At 36.6% G+C, this 20,702-nt stretch overlaps 1 long non-coding RNA gene across 1 annotated transcript in view; it reads left to right on the forward strand.

The window, feature by feature from the left end:
- The window catches only part of LOC141447537 (uncharacterized), a 67,485-nt gene that overhangs the window by 627 nt on the left and 46,156 nt on the right, over window positions 1-20,702 (forward strand). The window contains exon 2 of the long non-coding RNA XR_012454404.1: window positions 13,059-13,359. This is a non-coding gene — a long non-coding RNA (uncharacterized lncRNA). The remainder of the gene's footprint in view (window positions 1-13,058; window positions 13,360-20,702) is intronic.

Here is a 20,702-nt window from a genome sequence, read left to right on the forward strand (position 1 = left end):
CAATGTTAAAGTTTAAACAGTGGATAGCACTTTTAGTTATGGTTTTTGAAAGGATTTAAATTCTTTTGTTTGATATGTTTCAGTAGTTGTCCTTAAATTTAATTAAAAACTAGTTCATTTGTTGAAATAATTCTTGAATTTTCACCAATCTTCAATATTTTGGGGACATAAGTCAATATTTTTGGGGAAAGAAACAGCCTTCTCTTTCATTTACCTTTTGTAGTCTTCAACTTCTTGGTTCTCTTTTCTTTTTCTAATCTGGAGATAAGGGAATCTTGGGTGCTGCTGCTGCTGTACACTCTCTGCTTGCTTGGTTCTTTGCCCATGATCGTTGTCTTTAATTTCTCTGAGACGAGAGCATAGTTAAAACGTTTCTTGTTGAATCAAATATTTTGTATGATATTTTGTGTATTAGCACTTTCTACTTTTTGTTCATTTCCCTAAAAACTGCACTTTATACTTGGTAATGAAATTACAATTGCAGCACTTCTGGTTTCATCATAGCTAAGAGTACCTTTTAGGGCTGTAGGGCATCGTGTATGGATACAGGTCGTACAAAAACTTGTCACACTTTTATGTTCCAACCAAATTTTTTTTAATTTCTAGTAAATTTCTTGCATTTGAAAAGTATTATGGCTTTCGTTGAATAAATCCTTGAGAAGGTTCTTTTACACCAAACGAGCGAACACATATTCTAACCCCAAAAAGCCCCCAATTCTTCCACCAATCCAAGCATTCGTAAAGTTGTAATGAAATACATACAAAGTTCGGTTGGTGTTAATAGATATATTTGCAAAATGTGTATTCTACTGTCTTTACACGGTGCTAGAGTTTGTAAGAAAGCATTCTAGCCAGTTGTGAATTCAAGTTTTCTCTTCTTTTTTTTTGTATTTTTCTCAACGGTTCTAACGATTTTCTTTTAACTTATTGGTTAAATAAGTTAAATGTGGCGGTAGGCACATTGTACATGACTTCTATTCTAAGTAGTTGCACTTTAGTGAAAGATATATGTAGGCTCCCCTCTAATGTGCCAACATAGTGTCTTCGAATTTTTTATTTTGAAAGTGCCAGATATTTTTCTTCATTTATTGTCCCATAGATCTATAGAGGCGGAACTAGGCTTAACAGAAAAATGTCCTTTTATGGTAAACTTTATTCTAAGAACTTTCTAAGTAGAACTAAACGAACACATTAAAAATGTTCTTCCTCTAGGTCTAGTTCTGTTGGTGGAAACTTGTCTTTATAATTCCAAGAACCAGGACTTGAGCCCACTTTGGATCATTCCCAACCTCATAGTATCTTAAAAATTTCCATTTCTTATTCGATACATGCCCCAAAGAAATTATTTTGTAAGCTTACCTTAAATTCTAGCATAGGCACTCTACGATGCTTTTGACCATTCTGCTTTGAATCTCACTGCAAGTCCTGGAAGAGGGTTAAGGGGGTTCTAAAGCCAAGAGTGTGTTTTTCCAGTTGAAGTGAGCATTGTACTTGTTCGCAACCTTCTTTCCTAAACAGAACATGTGAGATTATAACTTCATGTAATATCATCGCCCCAGTTCGTACCCCTAGGCCTCCACTAGTCTTTCCAACATCTACTTCAGAATCTTCAGTCTCATACCTCTCCTTCTTTCTGTGTTATTCCCCCATGCAATGTCAGAATATTTTTCTACGTTTTCGGGAAAATATGCACTATATGAAGGTGATTAATGATTATGCGCTTATTTCAACTATCTTTTTAGGAAAATTTAAAACTTCTGGAAGAGAGGAGTAGTTAAACTTACACCTAAGGTGCTATTATTTTGATTGCTTTGATTAACACCTGTATAGTATTAATTATAATCAAACTGAATTCCGAAATTCGTTGAAAATCAACCGATTAGAAGTGCCTCTATACTGAATAGATTTTTCAGCAATCAGCCTCTACAATTTTATTTCTACTTTAGAGTAGAATGTTTACAAACAGATGAGTTTTGAACTTATATTTCGAACATTTTCTTCGGAAAACTGGATTGAAACTTTTTTCCTGCGGGAAAAGGTTGGGTAGATTTCACTTTGAGGGCCATTTTTTGTTTTGTATTGTATGTTTCAACCTACGATTTGCTGTAATGGAAGAATGGGGCTTACTATAAAGTAACATCTTCTTAGGCTTACCTTAAGAACATCTATCTTAGAGTTCCAATTAGGCTGCTGACTCTTAAATTTTTTCCCTTCCTAAGAGCTTCTTACTGCTTCTTTGATGTCAATTGATAGACCTAATCAAGAGAACAATGTCCAGAAGTTGGACAGTGCACTGAAAAATAACTCCGTTCACAAATAACCTCACATGTTGACGGCACCTCAAAGTAAAAAAATACAAAAAATTAGCCATAACCGGAAATCCTGTGATTAACACTAGATTTTTTTTATGCAGTAAAACTAAGTATTAGCCGTGGATCCTAATTTTCTTTGTACATCCTAACACTACGACTTTCTGCGCGTTATTTAGGTTTATGAAACCTTACCATTGTAAAATGATAGGTTATGTTTTTTGTACATATAGGACGTTAAGAGATCCGGAAGTTGTTTATAGTTTTTTCGATTATTATTGTCTTGCTTTTTTCTTTTTTTTTTTTTGTTTACCTTTGCAATTCATGCAGGTATGAGACTTGTTACGTCTGTTAGTCTCACAATATCTCTTTGTCATGAATGAGAGAGAGATAGAAGTACAGAACCAGGTTAGCGTGTGTGACGCAATTCCAGCACTACTCTTTATTAGATGTGATTTGACTTTTTGTTTCTATTTTTTTCTATTATTGGTTTGTGTAAAGCGGCTTCAGGGCGCCAGTTGGATATATATATATTTTTACTTAGTTATTTGTTACAAATGGTTCTGAGTAAAAATATGAGCCGAACTGTGTGGCTGTATCATTATAAGTTGTCATCAAAAGAGAACGTCTACCACATTACTAAAAGAGTTTACTAAGAAACTGTTACCATTGTCTAGAATAGATTATCTTTCTAATAAAAAACAAATCATAAGAAAGCCGACAACTCTGCTATAGATGAATGAATAGTACTTAATAAATGTACTACGTAATATTAAACCGACTACATTACATACTAACAATGAGTATTAAGAATTCAAGTATTTATTACACTCTATTGTTTTTTTTTGGATCCTACCATTGCCAATTGAATTAATTTGATCGGTGACCTATAATTTTCGCACCTAATTTGCGAAACTAGTATGATTCATTTCATCGTTATACTAAGTTTAGGTTATGACCCAAGGCGGGATTTCTGGCGGACTGACACAAGTTTAATTAAAACAAAATTTGGTGTAAACACCCTCATGTCTTCTTACTGCTAATCTCCAGTTTATTATATTTTCAAATATAGTAGACATTGAAGCGTATTAATTTTATAACTAAAATTATATGGTCAGTAATTGTGGTTAGAGATCTGCATTGCTGGAAAAAATCGTTGATTTTATCGGTGGTAGCACGCATTTTTTTTTTTTAATTCCTCATCGATTTTAGACTTTTATCTATCTCTAGAGGTTAGATTAATTAATAGAGATTATCACTTCAGTGACGTTACTGTTATGCACTACACTTAGTGTACGAGGTGTGGCTATTAAAATAACGAGACTGATGCTGCTATACTATGCATGCGCCAAATCTTAACGACCGACAGCTGTGCACAGCGTAAAGCCTTCTCTTTCGATTGCAGCGTCTCTCTCGTGTTTGTAGAGAAATCTGTCTGACCGGTTAGTTTCGTTTTGCCGAAAACATGATACTACACATGAAGTATATCAACGAATTGTCGTGAAATTACTCATGAATCTGGGTAAAACCGCTACTGAAACTTATCTTTTATTAAAAGAAATTTATGGTGATGAATGTTGTATCACGTGCGCAAGTTTTTGAGTGGTTCAAGCGTTTCCAAGATAGTCGAGATAGACGTCAGAGATGATGACCGCCCAGGTCGCCCTTCCACGTCCAAAACGGATGAAAATATCCGATTATAATCAATCAACATTACTACCGTGAGGTGCTTGCTCAACTTCTTGAAAGAGTAAGGAAAAAAACGACCCGATTTGTGGAAGAACAAGTCATGGGTTCTCCTACATCAAGATAACGCACCAGCTCACACTGCATTGTCTGTCAAGACGTTTCTAGCCAAGTACAACATCCGCTGTATTAGGCCATCCGTCTTATTCGCCTGACCTGGCCCCCATGTGACTTTTATCTGTTCCCCAAAGTCAAAGGAACACGATTTCAGTCCGTTGAAGCTGGGTGAAAGAAAAAGCGGCACGCGTCCATGCAGGAGCTGACAGAAAAAGACTTCCAGCACTGTTTCGAACAATGGTAAATTCGCATGGAGCGTTGTAGGGATAGGGGTGGGGTGTATATTGAAGGTGATAATAACTAAATATTTAATAGTCACACCTCGTGGAAGTGTAGAAGGTTACATTGCATGCAAGTGCGTTATTCAAAATGTTAAAACATTTTTTGCAAAAATTAAAAAAAATCAAAATAATCAAAACCGTGGAAGTTCGTTTAAGGGCTCTGTATGGTTTAGTTATGTTTGCTCATCTATGTTTTGTAGTTTAGTAGTTTAATCATCTATGTTTTCGGTATCTTCATTCTAAAATGGAAAAAAAGAAACATATGTTTAGTTTTACTCTCAGAAAATCTGTTTGCCCAATGCCATACAAATAATTTTTAAAAATTCCACTGGGAACGTTATTTTACTTTAATAAAACTGTTGTAAATATTAATTAATAAAGAACAATAGTTTTATTTTTCTTAATTTTTTTTTGGACGTATTTGAGAATAAGTTAACCACAAAACTATAAATAACAATCGGCTGTAATTGAAGTAGAAGTGTTTGGTAGCCATTAATGGTTTTCGTTAGAAAACCGCAGCTACATCTCATTAAATAAGAAATATATGAAACCGCAAACTGTAGTCGAAAGAAAAAAAACTGGGATGGATGGAAAAACAAAAGAAGGCTAGTCTTTGAAAACCCATTGAAGGGTGAAAATTGTGTGGTGGGTGGGAGCTTGACAAGGGCAAGTGTGATGCGCTTATAATATGATCTATTGAAGAAGGAAAATAGTTAACTATATATTATAAAAATCGTAGGACGTTCTATTGATCCGATTAGACTGTAGGTCAGGTCTTTTGGAAGAAATTGGATGGAATTAATGGAGTGTGGAAGTAAAATATGGCAGGCGTGCAAAGACTATCGCGCCTAACCTATAAGTGGTAAACATTGCGGTCGTGTTAATTTTCTAAAATTGGATTTCCTCCGGAAGTGGAAGTTTTGGGGTACCTTTAGTTCATAGTAGATTTGTTTCGAGCGCTCTTGGGGGTTCATTTTCGATGAACACTCCGAAAATCAGCTGGATCCCGCAATTTTTCGAAGAAGAGTAGATTTGAGAGGATAAAAAATAGTATATTTTGCCTCCCCTCTCCCGAAAAAACATACCCCCTTACCGAAACTGAATGATGAATTAAAAATAAAGGAGTTCTTTAATCGGCTAGTTGGTGTGATCCATTCTGTTCAGTTTCATACTGGTGGCATCTGTGACGCCATGGATGGTTGATCACGACTTTAACTTGGCCCAAGCTCTCCAGTGATGACGTGAGTGAGTTAGTTGTGACGCAGCGTCCGCCACATTTGACTTCCTCCCAAGAGGAGAGCACATATGTCTCACTATTGCTGAATGGGTGGTGAATAATAATTGAATATCAAACCACCTCGGTCACGCCTTTTCCCAAATTTTTGGAGGGGGCGCTTCCATCAAGTAGTGTAGGGCGTACTTATGAATTTTTATTTTCAACTCTTTGCCACTCTTTTTAATTAGTTCATTCAACCGGATGGACATCTTTTTAATTTTTTTTTTTTTTTTTTTTTCGGAAGTGGGACGAGGATTGTCCTGGAGGATTTACACTATTCCTCCTCCAAAAAGTAGATTCACACTTGATGGATAATGTTGTTTGTTGTTATGGGATAAATTTAAGGCTGATTCCGTAAATCTTCGGATATGTTTGAATCTGTTACGAAACACTTCCGCTTTTATTTGCATTTCCGCATTTCTTTCAGTAACTTTTCCTGTTTCAGCATTTTCCTTTTTTGTGTGTTGGTTTCTGATTTAAGTATCTTTGTGTTTGGGAAATCGAAAGTGTGATGATTTTCTGTGTTATCACGATTTAGCAAGACTGAAATGGCAATTATTTTTTCATCCTATTGAAACTATGAATCAGTCACCAACAAGAATGAACAATAATTTAAAGATTCACTTAGCTTCTAACTTGTGACCCTAGCTGGTCTCATTTTACAGAAATTAAACAATCATCACAGAATACTTGTTATTAGTAATCAAAATGTAGGAGACCATAATAAATGGTTACTCTGGGAATAAATTTGACTTCCTCATATTCTGTACGTTTCTCGCGAGTTAAAATGGGAGGGGGGGTCGGAAGTTGTTTCAGAAGGAACCAAAAATGATTAATTGCTGTACGGGTCGTTCTGACAATTCACTTTAACCTATCTCGCAAGTATATTAAGTTGGTACCACCAACCGGTAGCGGGGTGCCGAGGGGTTGGGAATAATATATTGTTTTGGCGGGAGAGGGTTGAAAAGAGCATATGAAGAGAAGAAGGGAGGTTTTTGTAGTGGTTAAAACAAGACAGGTTATACGAGCTGGAATGTGTATGTGTGTGTTGGTGGGTGTATACTGTACTATGGGTTTCAGGTTAAGAGAGAAGTAATCGGCAAACAGTGTATATATTGTAGATGGCCGTGGAGAATAGGGAATGTTTCACTAAAAAGAGACAAAGAGAGAGAGAGAGAGAGAGAAGAGCGTAATGTATTTTACTCTCTAGGATGTGAGCAGTGTTACCAACCCAGCAATGAGAAATTCATTGTGCATTACTTCTCCTCAAATGGACGCCGCGGCCTCTCTCTCTGTTGCCTACAATTTCTCTTTCTCGCTTTCTCTCTTTTCCTCTCTTCCTGTTTCACACACACACGCACACACAAAACCACAGAGAGCTTCAAAACCCAGCCGACTATTCTAGAACTTCAATTAACTAGTTTTGTAGAGATGTACACACAGATGGGATGGTAGCTGTGCCTGCTCTCCCCACACAGCAGCACTATTTTATAGCTGACGTCATTAATCGGGACCAATTTCGTGTCAAAAAATCTTATCGCATAATCAGAACTTAATATTGGTGTGAACATTCGCTGACTTTTTTTCCGGATCACTTTTTTTCCAATTCTTAACTCTTGAGATTCAAACTCATAAATATTATTCAGGCTGCTAAAATTTTTGCCCAAAAAATACAGTTTATATAACCTAACCATATAGAGAGAGACCGAGGGGATTAGCTCAGTGATTATCGTGAAGATTCTAGGTTTCAAAACCAGTGGCTGTCCCTTACAGCCTACTGACCGATGATGCACAGCAAGGAGAGGACACTGCCCAAAGGGCACTAGAAAAAAAGTTGCTCAGGGTGTCTATCACCTCAGATGTTGACATGTTCTTTGATTGCTCTCCTTCAGTCAGATCTTTAAGACTCTAGAAAAGAATGTATTTCTTTTTTTATCGATAAATTTATTTTCTGTATCGATTATTGCATTCCCATGAGTTTTGTAATTTAATTTGTTTTTGCAACCCTCTACACTACTCAAGCTACAAGTACACATCCTTCATCAGCTTCATACAAGTTACAGACACACTTACATAAAACAGAATCCTGGGCCAAGAAGTGGAGTATTAAAATGAACTCACAGAAATGCCACCAGCATGCCACGTTTACTCTCCGGCGGGGCTCCTGTCCTCCTGGTCCTCTTCAACAGCAATCCTCTTCCTTGTACAGATCTGGTGCGATATCTTGGGCTCTTTATAGACAAAAGACTCACGTGGAACCCACACACTAGACTTAAAAGACAAGCAGTGACAAAAAATTTTAATTTGTTTTTAGTTTGTTTGTGGGACGAGGATTGTCCTGGAGGATTTACACTATTCCTCCTCCAAGAAGTAGATTCACACTTGATGGATAATGTTGTTTGTTGTTATGGGATAATTTTAAGGCTGATTCCGTAAATCTTCGAATCTGTTTGAATCTGTTACGAAACACTTCCGCTTTTATTTGCATTTCCGCATTTCTTTCAGTAACTTTTCCTGTTTCAGCATTTTCCTTTTTTGTGTGTTGGTTTCTGATTTAAGTATCTTTGTGTTTGGGAAATCGAAAGTGTGATGATTTTCTGTGTTATCACGATTTATCAAGACTGAAATGGCAATAATTTTTTCATCCTATTGAAAACTGCGAAACTGCTTTACAGACTACTTGGACGACGCTCCCAAATTACCCAATTGAACTCAAACGCTTAATATACAACTCTATTCTGAAACCTATGTGGACTTACAGGACTAGAGCTGTGGGGTTCAGCCAAACCTACAAAACATACGGACTGTACAGACATTCCAATCTGAACTGCTGCCGACAGATAGCTGACGCTCCTTTCCACGGTGACTAACCTCACTCTTCACAACGACCTCAACATCCCCTACATAGACCAACTGGCCAAGACTAAATATCAAAAGTTCCATACTACTCTCTCGACTAGCTCTAATCCTCTTTGTACTGTCTCTCGCTTCCTCTGACATCCCTAATACTCCTCGCCGACTGAATCGCCAGTGGCCCCGCGACTTCCTTGTAGTCTGAAGGCCTCAACTCAACTCAAACTACGGCCCGTGTAGGACCTTGGCCTCCGCCAGTACCTGATCCCAAGCCTCTCTATCCCTAAGCCTTCCTTCTCCACCTGTCTTACGTACAAGTTCCCGGGAGATCCTCTTCCACATCGCATATCCAACGCAGCCTAGGTCTCCCTTTCGGTCTACAGCCTCCAGGGTGACCCTCCAGCGCTCTTTGTGGTGCTCACACACTCTCCATCCTCTGCACATGTCCCATCCAACGCACAACCTTCTCTGCTTCACGACGGACACTAAATCCTCCAAGTCTGAAGGCCTAAACGCCATTATTCTCCTATCTCTCCTCCCGCACCAGTTCATCTCTCTCTCCTATAGAGAGTGCTACCGCTAGATAGTTTCTCTCCTCCTGCTCTCCTCCCGCACCAGTTCATCACTCTCTCCATATTTACTTATTGTATACAGCTGTATGCAGATTGTAAATTACAAAATAATTTTTTTGTTTTTTGTTTTTGATTGTTTCTACGAACGGTTTAGAGGCGTTTCTTTTTGTTTAACTATTTTTTTATTGCTCTAAAGATGGGAAAATGGCTTTCGGGGCATGCGCAATGGAATAATGATTTTTTTTTTTTTATTGGAAGAAGCGTCTCAAGTGAAGCTGAAGAATGAGCAGCAATAGAAAGAGTAATTGTTGGCGAGCGTAAAAATTTGGTGTCCCTGATTATCATTACAGATAGTACGATAGACAAACTGTGAACTTTTCTCCACTAGTTTCGAAACCTAATTGTGATCCAGATTTAGAGGGCTTGCACTCTCCTATTGTTTAGACTCCCAGAGGAATACGCGATAGGATTCTAAATAAATTACTGATTTACCGTATTGGCCACTAGGGGTGCTGCACAATACAGAGTCATATGTCACCTCGCTAACGTTTACTCCTGTTTACCGCCTCTTCCCTTCTTACCAGATGTCCTGTTTTTTCCAGGTTTTTTCCCCATTTTTTTTTTTTTTTTAATTCAGTGACTTTTGCTGTCTTTCCCATCCCATAGTACCAGTTGCCAGTTAAAGCTATCCTCTTTTCCAATTTCAATTCCCAAGCTCTAGGGGGGTTAAGCGCGTGGAAATTCAAACATTTCTCCACCCTGCTCTAATATAGTGTGGAGGGAGTGCCCTTTCTGAAAAAAAAAAGGCCAAACCCTTGATGAATATTAACGAGATTTGGCCCTAAAAAAAGGAAGATTTTTTTTCCCAATTTTTGTGGATTTTTATTGGAGAGAATTGTATTTTTCCCCCCCCCCCCCCATTTTGCACCCAATTCAACTCACTATGCTCATCAAAATCCCTTCTAAAACACCCATAACCCTTCCGTTTCAGGGCTCTAATCGTTTTTTTATTGCCTTTTTTTTTTCGGCCCCCGCCACCGCCAAACCTTGTACATCCCTTTCCACTTTGACTTCAATTCAAAAGTATTTTTTCACGTTTTTACCCCCCACCGCCCCCCAATACCAAATAAAAAAGAGATTGCTAAAAGGAAGACAGAAAAATCAACTTCTCCCTCTTCCTGGATTCCCCAAAAATAATTATTATTTTAAAGGGATTTAAAAGCTGCGACAGCTCATCGTAATTTATTTATTTTACTCCTTTCTTACCATAGTCTGACAGGAGGAAGTCCCAGTATTGCGATGTTAAAATTTTTGTAAAATTCATTTTACGTCATCGAGGAATTCAACAGGAATTATTGGTATAAAAAAATTAACTCCTTACCGGAAGTACCCCCGTTACTGAATAGATTTTTCCACCCTTTCCAAATTTTAGAACAATTTAAGACGAACCTTTTTAAGGTAAACTATAAATCCCTAAAGTTTCTTTAAAGAGGATGAGAGATTTACTTAAAGTCATGCTTTAAGTTCATTAATTACGAGTACTTTTGTTCTTTCTTTCTTTTTTTGGCATTGGCTTCCGCCATACAGCCAGAGCATCGTCTAGGTGCTTATCACTAGAATATCACTCACTCTCCATTCTTACTTATACGAGGGTCGTTTGAAAAGTCCGTGCAAAAATAAAAACTACTTAATTTTTTGGGGTAAACCTTTTTTATTTTTCAACATAGTCTCCTTTTAGGCTTATACACTTCGTCCAACGCTGCTCTAGTTTGTTGATCCCTTCCGAATAATAGGATTTGTCCAAGTCTGAAAAATAGCCATTCGTTTCTGCAATCACCTCCTCGTTTGAATAAAATCTTTTTCCCGCCAGCCATTTCTTCATATTGGGGAACAAATAGTAGTCCGAGGGAGCCAAGTCTGGAGAATAGGGGGGATGTGAAACGAGTTGGAACCCTATTTCCATTAATTTTGCGACTACAACTACTGAGGTGTGAGCTGGTGCGTTGTCGTGATAGAAAAGGACTTTTTTGTGGGCCAATCGTGGGCGTTTTTCTTGCAGCTCGGTTTTCAAACGGTCCAATAACGATGAATAATATGCACCTGTAATAGTTTTACCCTTTTCCAGATAGTCGATGAGGATTATTCCTTGCGAATCCCAAAAGACAGTCGCCATAATCTTTCCGGCCGAAGGAACGGTCTTCGCCTTTTTTGGCGCAGATTCCCCCTTGGTAACCCATTGTTTAGATTGTTCTTTGGTCTCAGGAGTGTAGTGATGTATCCATGTTTCATCCACAGTGACGAAACGACGCTTAAAGTCCTGCGGATTCTTCTGGAACAGCTGCAAACCGTCCTTGCAACACTTCTCACGATTTCGTTTTTGGTCAAGCGTGAGCAATCGCGGCTCCCATCTTGCGGATAGCTTTGTCATGTCCAAATGTTGATGCAAAATATTATGTACCCGTTCATTCGAGATGCCCACAGCACTAGCAATCTCACTCACCTTCACTCTTCTGTCATCCATCACCATATCTTGGATTTTATCAATGATTTCTGGAGTAGTAACCTCAACAGGGCGCCCAGAACGTTCAGCGTCACTTGTGCCCATGTGGCCACTCCGAAAATTTTGAAACCACTTATAAACTGTTCTAATCGAAGGTGCAGAGTCACCATAATGTTTATCAAGCTTCTCTTTAGTCTCCTGAGGCGTTTTGCCTTTCATAAAGTAGTGTTTAATCAACACACAAAATTATTTTTCGTCCATTTTTTGAAAATCACTCGACTTCCTCGATTCAAACGAATGCCAAACACAAAGAAATAGACCGATCTGGCTGAAACTTGGTGTGTGTTCTTCCAAGAGATGCTACTAACTAAACATAACCTCGATACGCGCCAGTGGTGCTATCTCTCTGACTTTGCACGGACTTTTCAAACGACCCTCGTAAATACATTCGCTTCACACATTCATCACTCTACTACACACAGCTATTTACATATATGTACAAACTTACAACTAATGGATGGATCAGTACTCTATATTCCTGCCATCCTTATAGCTTAACCGATCTGTAATCATTTCCTTGCATTTATTCTAATCGGCTATAACTTTTAAATACATTCATATTTCTTTGCTAGCTCTCCTATAGATTTAAGTACATAGATGTTGGTGGAGAACATTATCTCTTCGTAGCGAAATGGTGCATCTAAATACCTGTATATGTCTGCAAACATTCGTTTCCTTTCTACCACACAACGTGGACATATCCATTATTATATATGTTTGAAATCCTCTCCTCCTCATTGCAAACTACGCAAAGAGGAGATAGGACCTTACGAGTACTTATATCAATCCGATAACTTCTGTTAATTTATTTTATTTATTTATTTTTTATTTATGATTTAAGGCGCGTCAAGGTTATTGGCGCCCGGAGCTTTTTTCAATGCACACTGTACGGCCTCCGGACAGTGTCCTCTCGTTACAGACAACACTGTCCATCACTGGGACATGGAGCTCACTAGGAAGAGAAAATCTAAGGGTCAGCAGCTGGATTTCGTATCCGGGGCCTCCGCGTGGGAGTCCAGTACGCTGACCGCATAGCTAATCCTCTTCCCTTTTTGTTTATATTTGTTATTTTTATGCGCGTCATAGCCATGGCATGTTTATTGTATCCCTGTCCGGTTTTCTGAGTTTCATCCATCATCAGGGGATGGATTGTGTAAGAGATTTCGTCTTCAGTCTCGCACGAACGCTTGCTGTGACTTAAAATACAACAGATAATAAACTAAACTTGCGCTCTGCTACGAATTAAGTTCTGCTTATATTTTACCATTAATTTTTCTTAGTAGAATTGTGTCCCTATTAAATCCTGGATCATCATTTACGTAATCCTTGATAGATTTTTTTTTTTTTAAGGAATAAAAAGTTGTATTAAATTAAATTAATTTGTTTGTTTGTTTATTGTTTCAGGAAGTGCGGAATTGTGTTAATTTCCGGGAGTGTTTTTACGGGAGTGGTTACTTTTATTAATAATAAATATTCAATACTATTTTATAGTAGTGCGAAAAATTTCAGTAATACGGATAATTGCAAAATTTCGCTACAAAAATTAAATGCGTTAAATATTTTCACTTTTTGCGTTCAAAAATCTTCTTTTAAATTGTGTCCAGTGTCTAGTGCGATGATGAGATGTACATAGAAGAGGAGACATCAATGGATAATGTAACTAGAAGTTATAGTTGCATATCCCATCCTACAGCAAAACCCCAAGGTAAGTTCGGGTGGGATTTATTATAGTGGTTCATGTAAATGTTTGTGGAAATTGTTTTCCACAGTTTCACCCGGGATTGGGATTTCCTGTTTTATTTTTAGAGCTAATAATGGCTGGCTATATGTAATTACTTTCTAAATTTGTCCATGAGCTCAATGCATATTCTGAATAATTTGCATTTTAGAATAATAATTATAATTTTGCTTCTATTAAGAAGGGAATTATAATTATCTAAATAACATTTATTTGACCATTATAATATCCTTCTTCGGAACTTCCAGTCCAAGTAGAGCAGACAAGGTAAGTGGCTATTTTGGCATGTTCATCAAGTTCTTCTCTTGTAGTTGTTAATCAGTGACGGCTTACAACTCCAAATTTGTACATAATTTAACTAAGACAATAAACATTACATAAAACAATAGCTTTTACGTAATTAAGCATCATTTTCATCGTTAAAATTTAATTGGAAAAATCTTTAAATGCAAAGAATAACTAAAATTTTTCAATTTGTACGTCTAATGCACAATAGCGCAGCTCTGTATCAGTGTACAGTACTAACCAGCCACTTTTACTGAAATCTTGCAGAAAACTTATAAACTATTATTGTTGACTGCGCGTTGTCATAGTAACTCGATTCATAATTTTCTTTTAGCATTAGTTCACAGTGCGATTGCAATTATTAACCATAAAATCGGCAAAGCTCGGATAATTTCGTTGGAATTCGCTTTAGGAATTTTTACATTTAAATTCATTTAAAAGCATTATTTTTTTTAGAATTTATTATTATTTTTTCAAATTATAAAATTGCCCTAATTGAAAATTATAACTTAATTTTTTTCAATGGATAATTTAGATATTTTTGTATTATTATTTTCTATTACTATACGTGGTTATTTCCGGCCAAATTTTCGATTTCGTTTTTTTTCACCGGAAGTAAAGATAATGCGGAGAATTTTCTCATACTTTTCGTAAAAAAATTAAGCTGATTTTTCTGTTTTGAGTTTTTAAAGTTGAGAAAGAGAGAGTGAGGGAATGAGTAAACATTAAACTCGTGAGAAAAATCGTAACACCAATCAAAATGCTTTTATTTAATCCAAACATGATCTAGTCAGTAGATGTGAGACTGTCCAGTTGACATTGGAATCACTTTAATGTAATAGAATCGTTTATTATTTTATTTTATCGTTAGTGTTCATCTCGATAAAAAAAATTGGTTATGATCACAATAATCGATATGTACGATAAGGGTTGTGCGTGGACAGTGTGTTATCTTTATTGTTTAGTTTAGTTCTACAACTTGTTAATACAATGTTTAGGAGCATTGTTATAGTTCGGGCACAGCGCGTGTAGAATTGGAGGGGGCATAATTTTAGATTACTATCTGTTGTAACGCGTGCATGTAATCAGAGATGGTTTATTTTTGTCACATTAGTTTGGCCAATAAAAACTTAGCCAGTGGGGGGGTCGGACGTATACGTCGTTCAGTTTATCTTGTATTTCCATTGTAAACGGATATCCGTGAACACTACCCAGTAACTGCGTAAAACTTACCAGTAAACTATCTTTCCCTTTTGTGTTTGGTGACTGTTTCCGTTTACCTAATCGGAAATAGTTGGTAATTAATTGTTTGCATAATAACCAAAAAAATAAATAAATAAAATAAAATGTTGTGAAACTACTCGTTCAATTAATATTGAATCCAAGTCTTACCACTCTTACGATACTTAATAATGGACCTAATTGGTAGTTGGAGATTAAGCCCCGCCTAAAAAGATTGGCGATTACTTTACTTTACCCAATAATGGGCTCTTTATTTAACGATTGTAGCAATTCTTTTTATTTGCTTCCGTTTGAAAAGTTACCCGTTTTCAAAAGATCGTGTCTGAAATATCTTTCGCCAAAACGGAACCCTGGTTTTTACCAAAGTTAATCAATTTCTTTATTCTTAACGAACTATAATATAGAATAAAGTATAACTTTGCTGTAGAGCCAATTCATATTTACAGTTTTATATATATAATGTTACGTTATTAGGTTAGTTTTTTCATTTCTTGACTTCTAACTAGTGTAATTTTGTATTTGGCAGCAGGGGTAGGATTCATAAAGAGAAAAAAAGCACAATATACGTTCTAAGGCCGTATTGATCACGCGTGACTATAATACCCTTAACTCTGTCTCTCTCACTCTCTCTCTTTGGAAGTCATTACAGTTATTGGATGACGATGTTGAAGGAAATGCTTGCCATCAGTGCCCCGTAGTCACGGAAAGTCACTTAACTTTACTATTGGGGCTGGTTTTCTGTTCCTGGAGTTTGTTTGTGTGTTTTGGCCTCTTTTTTTTGGGTCTTGAGGGGCCCCTCTGTCTCTGTCTCACTCTCTCTCTTGTTCAATAAAATCCTTTGGCACTATTTGCAAACCATTTTTATCGTTCTGTTTTCATGAGTGACTTCTTCAGAGGGTTTTAAGTAGGAAGGGGGTTTAAAAATAAACAATATTCAGTGCGCGTAATACGTATTTAATTAAAATTGTCATAACTTCAGCATTTTTACTATCTCTTCCAACAAGTAACGGAAGTTACAGTACATAACCGATCTTGAACTGTCACCCGGAAATATCCGGTTTGTTCTCCTTTATAGTTTAATAAGTTTTTTTGAATTTATTAAATTTTTAATTGATATTTACGAGAACAACAATTGTTGCAACAAATATATGTGATACGTGATAATTAATCCAGGATATTTACGTGGTGAAAGCACCCAATTATTGTGAACGCTTCTTATACTGCACTTACGATATATGTGTAGATCGCGAAGCTATCTTTATAATAATTAATGAAATGGCTTGTGAGGTTAGATATATAATCGATACATAATTAGGTAGTTTTCATAGTATTTTAGTAGTAGTAATGGCTGGATGCGTAGTGAATTTGATCCCCCCTCCGTACTTATCGATGCCTTAAGACCAAATAAGATCGCTGTAACAATAGGTATATAAGTCTTTCCGGTTTTTAGGTTGTGTTTTGATCGTTTGCCAAGTAGTTTTGTGAGACAACTCAATTTTGTAGTGTTGTAGTACGAGGTGTGGCTATTAAATAATGAGACTGATGCTGCTACAGAAGAACTATGCATGCGCCAAATCTTAACGGCCAAACAGCTGTGCAGCGTAAAGCCTCTTCTCTTTCGATTGAAGCGTCTCTCTCTTGTTTGTAGAGAAATCTGTCTGACCGGTAAAAGGTGTTAGTTTCGTTTTGCCGAAAACATGATACTACACAACGTAGTAGAGCAATGAATTGTCGTGAAATTTCACACGTGAAACTTGGGTAAAACCGCTACTGAAACTTCATCTTTTATTAAAAGAAGTTTATGCTGATGAATGTTGTATCACGTGCGCGAGTTTTTGAGTGGCTAAAGCGTTTCCAAGATGGCCGAGAAGACGTCGGAGATGATGACCACTCCCGAGTCGCCCTTCCATCTCCAAAACGGATGAAAATATCCGATTATAATTAATCAACAGTACTACCGTGAGGTGCTTGTTCAACTCTGGTGAAAGAGTAAGGAAAAAAACGACCCGATTTGTGAAAGAACAAGACCATGGGTTCTCGTAGTTACTTGTCTTTTCAGTCTAGTTTAGGTAAAAAATAGTGGAAAACTACTTTCCATAAAGTAGTACTTTGGTTGAGCGGTTTTGAAAACTGAAAGGCAGGCCCAATTTTCCGGACAAATCGAATTGAAATTATTGAAATAGGGTTATAGAGTTTTCAGAAATGATTGGATGTTCAAAGAAATTTACGGGTAGATCCAAGATAGCCTAATAATTAACGTCTAAGCCGCCTATTGGGTCAAAAAGTAGATTTTGTGGAAGAAAAACTGACATGGCATCCCCTCCAGAGATTTTATAGTATTTTGTAAAGTCGGACGGTAGTACTACAATTACGTAACTATACCAATCTAGTAATTACACATTAAATTACTACTACCAAAGTAGTAATTAAATGAGAATTATTGTCATTATTATAGTTGATGTGGGTGTTATCATATTTTGCGATCTGCTCATGTAATTTTCGTATTTAGAGCAACTAGTTTATAGTAGTTAATAAATTAACTATTTTATATTTTATTTAATTTATTAAATTAGTGAAGCGTATGTATTTACAAAATGACGTAATCGTTCAGGGTAGACTATGACGTAAGAAAGACATGGACGACAATGTACGATGGACCATGGTAGTACGTTTGTCTGAGTTTATACGTATATATATAGAGCCCTGTAAATGGGTGGGGATTCGTAACGGAGGCGGCAAAATGGAGGCAGACTAAGTGCCGCCCCACCACATGCCATTAACATTTCAATTTTATTTAATCAAAATAGTTTTTCTTATTAGATCTTATCTGCCTTTAAAGCTGTTATCAAGTATTTAAAATTATTAAGACTTTAAAGACTTACTTTACAAGGAAATTACATTTTAAAGGGAAAACCACAACCCAATTTGTCCTCCAAGTGGGGTCCTTGATTCTGTACCAAATTTAAAGGAAATGATACTGTCAGTAAATCTCAAAAAACAGAGAAATCAATTTCCTTTTTGAGTTCTGTTGGATAGATACATCCAGACCAATTTACGGATATCCTCTTTTTCTAAAACGTACATTACATAGGAAAATTTGAAAATTGAAAATCAGTCCCGCTTACAATATATCTTCTCTTATGGAGGGGTTGGAAAATTGTAAAAATTAAAAATGGTACTATCTGTTACAATTTTTCCGAGATAGATATTTACTACACTTGTACTTAACATCACAATGGTAAGAGGGGTGGTTGTTGGTCTAGTGTTCAAGAGCGTGGCTTTGGAGGTGAGAGATCCCCAGTTCGAATCCCGCGAATGGCTACATTTAATTTGTTAAAAAAAAATTATCAAGTTAAATGAAACAAAATCTCTAAATATTACTTTTACTCTCCGCAGCATCACTCTTCCTCCGATCTTCTATGACTCAATTCCAATTCCTCCTGCCAATGTAGTCCCCGTTATCTTGGGCTTTATTTAGACAAAAGACTGGACTTGGAACCCGCACACATGACTGAAGTTAACAGACGTTATCGACTACTTAAAAGACTACTAGACCAACATTCAAAACTTTCACTTAATAACAAACGACTGATTTACAATTCTATACTAAAACCCGCCTGGATGTATTGAACGAAACGCCTGGGGTTCAACGAAACGCTCCAATCTTCAACGAATTCAATCGCTTCAGTCTAAAATTCTCCGCACTATCGTTAAACGGCTCCATTTTACGTTTCAAATCTAATCTGACTTGGAAATTCCGTTTGTAAGTCCAGGTTGCACGAACTCGCTATAAAAGTTTTCATCAGAACTTCATCACTCTCATTCCAATCCTCTAGTCTGCCGCCATTTATCATCTCATCACCTTCCAGATCATCCTCCCAGACGATTAAAATCAGCCAGTGGCCTCGCGATTTTCTCTCTTCTGAAGAGAGTAACTAATTCTGGGAGACGATTTAGGGAGTATTATCACTGGGGGTAACTTCTTCCCCTCAATTAGTGAGTTTATAGAGGTGTCAGTTATTGTCATTATTACAAATAGCTTATCTAGCGCTGGTGTAACTTAACAAAAAAAAAAATTGTTTGTAGTAAAGTATGAGCTTCCGCCCCCCCCTGTCCACTAACACCTAATTGGTTGTTGGACGTTAAGCCCCGCCTGCGAAAAATAGGCGATTACATTACCTTACAATGGTTAGAAATTTTTTTAAATAATTTTATGAGCATCCCTTAATTTGGAAACAAACCTTTACTATATACGCCCAGCGGAAATAAACCAGTCCGAGGGAAGTTTATATATTTAACTGTTTGTACGTGTGTTTGTGCTGGTATAAAACAAAAAAAACCTTCCCTTCTGGGGAATTCTGATAAATTGAACTTACCTGGGCGGCCCTACTCCGATATGCTGGTGGCCCCTTCCCTAGGACGATAATGAAAAATTCTTAACCCTGTGCCTCATACATACGCACACACATATATGGGTCCCGCGTAGTACACTAATACACCCTACAGCCCAGTTGTTGTGTGTGTCCCTACAATGTACACGTAACGGTTCTAAATAACAGCTCTCTTAGGAAAGGGATGCAGTTAGTTTTACCTTTTACGTAACACTAGAAATCCCTAACCCATCATCCTAAAATATTAACTTTAACTATACTCTGTGGTATGATTATAAAGTGAAACGGAGATATCTCCTTTGTATATTTTCTCAGCTGAAACCTTTGCAAGGTTACTCATCAAAGTTTAAAATAGGTTAAGTGTGAACACTCAAAGAAAAAAAAAAACTTAACCTTACTACAATATTTGTGAGCTTTTACTCAAATTTAGAACTTTTTTTGCTCATTTGTTTTTTAGTACATTTCAAAATTTGTCTGTTTTTGAAGGAAGCATTGGTAATCAAGTCCCAATTCTTGTTAGCAAAAATCTGGTGCTTAAATTTTAACCCCAAATTTTGATTTCGAAATTAAATGGTATTCACAGATTGGTCGTCTTTTTTTCTATCTTTCTCTGTCTGTTAACTAACTGGATGCACATATTTATTTATATATCCTCCGTTACTTGGAAACAATGAAATCTCATTAAGTAAAAAAATTTAAATTTCGTTTAGCAACCCATCCATTACAGCGGAAGCAACGAGAAGATTTTGATCCAAATCGATCAATCGGAAGTACAACATAACTGAAACAATTTCTCAGTTTTCGGAAACAAAACTTACGTACACACTAATATACTTTTCCGGAATCTTGGACCCATCTCAAAACGGTTATTTCCGGTGGAACTCAAAAAAATAGAAAATCTGCACGATTAAAGTATATTATTTAGTAAAATGTCATAATTATTTCCATAAAAAATTATTACAACAAAAAAAAAAATTCGTTAATTTAAAGAATATTTTTACTGTCGGAAGTAGAAGGCAAAATGCAAAACCGGAACATAGTATAGTAAACCAAATTTTACTCACATTAATGTTACACAAAGTAAAAGGAACTTTAAAAAAGATCAACTTTAGTGGTTATACTTTGGAAAGTTTAGGTCGTAAAAATAATGTAACAAGCTAAGAAACGGGATGGTAGGAAGGAGAAGTTTCCGTCAAAATACTTAAAACAAGTTTTTTTCTTTTTTTCTTTCTTTTAGTTTTAAGAGCTGCTTGTTGTCTTTTATTATTCTAAAAGACGGAGTGAGACTGCGCCAGTAATACCAACTCTTCACCATCAGTAAAATTACTTTGTAAAACCTCACTATTAAGTTAGCGTAACTTTGCTTCTTCTTTTTTTGTTTCTTTGCACTCT

The sequence above is a fragment of the Rhodnius prolixus genome, unplaced genomic scaffold (genome assembly GCF_049639745.1).
Source record: "Rhodnius prolixus isolate KJV_2025 unplaced genomic scaffold, Rpr scaffold_7, whole genome shotgun sequence".
Classification (NCBI taxonomy): Eukaryota; Metazoa; Arthropoda; class Insecta; order Hemiptera; family Reduviidae; genus Rhodnius; species Rhodnius prolixus.